Here is a 1916-nt window from a genome sequence, read left to right on the forward strand (position 1 = left end):
AGTTCTCATTCAATAGTTCTAATCATGCTAAGTTTAACAACCTAGTCAAATCGTCCTAGGGTTTTAACCTAGGGCTCTGATACCAATTGAAACACCCCGTCTCGCCAGGCGTGTCACTATAAGGGTATTCCCGGGATTTCTTTTTTTTTTTTTCTCTTTAAGTTACACACTCGCGGTATTTCAAGAACAATCTTCACATGCAGAAACAAAACCCCGCGAACCCCAGTCTTGCCCGTTTAACTATCAAGATCAATAATCTTAAACTAAACGAGTCTTAATACAACGCAACGGATACACTAATACCAAAACACCATTGTATTTCCATAGCAAAATACTTAATACAGATCAAATGATAAAATCGCTATTATACAACTGTTCATTTACAACCTGAAATACATACTAAAGCCTCCAAACGTTACAACGACTAACAAACTAAGCACCATTGGCCCTCAACCGGCCACATCCTTGCCTTCGCAGCAGTCCCTGGCTGGAACATTAAACGTTCCAGGGGCATAGCCCAGATTAGATGATAAACATCTAAGTGAAGGTATGAAACAGTTATACAATGCATGAAAGACATACGAGCATGGCATACTATACGACAACATGCAAGACACGTCTAACTCGAGATATCACCTTGACATACTTAATCCCTCGAATGTCCCACTGTGGCACACGTTCACCTGGTCCAACGTTAATCCCTCGGGTGCACCGTCGTGACACTCGTTCACCTGGTTTAACATTATTCCCTCGAGTGCCCCAGTGTGACACCCGTTCACCTGGATTAACATTGTCCCAATCTCAAGTAGACCCCATACCGCCCCATATGGACCCAACGATGCAATTAGACTTGACCCCACATGATATGAAAATTTACACGCCATGCACCAATATTCTAAAAATAAACAGTTAATGCAATGTAGTGAATATCGACACAACGAATGTAAGTAAAAGCCTTGTAAAATAAGCTAAGTCTAGGAGCGTATAATTACTCACAAGAACTCACCAAAAGCACTTAAAAACACTTTCGAGTCAAGATAAGACTAAAATCAAACCACTCACCTTATGCGAAAAGTCAATTTAGCCTCGTAATGCGTGCTAAGCCTTAAAATGCGCGTTTTGAATAATTTCCTAGCTTTGGCATGCTCCTTTACCCTCAAATTAATCCTTTGAATTTTCTAAGATTTTTTCGAGATTTTTCCCCATTTTTCCCTATTTTTCTTTCCTTTTTCTCCATTTCTTCCATTTTCCTTTTTTTTTCTTTTTTTTCTTTTTCTTTTCTTTTCTTTTCTTCTCTTCTTCTTCTTTCTTTCTTCTCCCCTGCTTCTTCTTCTCTGTTTCCCGCGAGCGAACCAGCCACCCAGCCACGGCTGCCCGCATGCCAACGGCCATCTCCGGTCACACCAGCTACGTCCTTGACCTCCACCGACCCTGCTAGTCACCACCCACCTTGCCGAGCCATCGTTGGGGGCCGTTGCTGGCCTCCCTGTTTGCTGCCCAGCTGCAACAGCCTGCGGCCATGGCTGCCGCTTGCTGTTGCGGTTCATCCCGGCCTCCTCCAATCAGCCTCTCAGCTACTTCCGGTTATCTGGACCTCACACAACCACTGGCCAGCCTCCTCCTCGTCGCTCCTCGCCTTCCGCATGTGCATCCATGGCTGCAGCTTGCGGCCATGGATGCTGTTTGCCTACCACGGACAGCTTCGGTTACCATCTCGACTTTTCTTGTGGCTGCCTCCGGCCACAAGCATTGCTTCTAGCTCCTCCTCGATTACATCGGCCGTTTGCTCGCCCAAGCTTGCTTTCTATTCGGCCATGGTTGGCTGCAACTCTCGGCCACTTCCTTCTTCCATTTTATTTCCATTCTTCCTTCATTTCTCTTCTATTTATAGGCCAAGCACCGACTCAATTGCCTTG

At 45.1% G+C, this 1916-nt stretch overlaps 1 long non-coding RNA gene across 1 annotated transcript; it reads right to left on the bottom strand.

Annotated features, from left to right (window-relative positions):
• Positions 1 to 297: 297 nt before the first annotated feature.
• LOC127797935 (uncharacterized) lies at positions 298 to 1173 on the bottom strand. The gene is made up of 2 exons (XR_008022305.1): positions 1063 to 1173; positions 298 to 487 (listed from the first exon to the last, which is right to left on the bottom strand). It is a non-coding gene; the product is annotated as an uncharacterized LOC127797935 (long non-coding RNA).
• Positions 1174 to 1916: the final 743 nt, after the last annotated feature.

Source organism: Diospyros lotus, chromosome 3 (genome assembly GCF_014633365.1).
Source record: "Diospyros lotus cultivar Yz01 chromosome 3, ASM1463336v1, whole genome shotgun sequence".
Lineage (NCBI taxonomy): Eukaryota > Viridiplantae > Streptophyta > Magnoliopsida > Ericales > Ebenaceae > Diospyros > Diospyros lotus.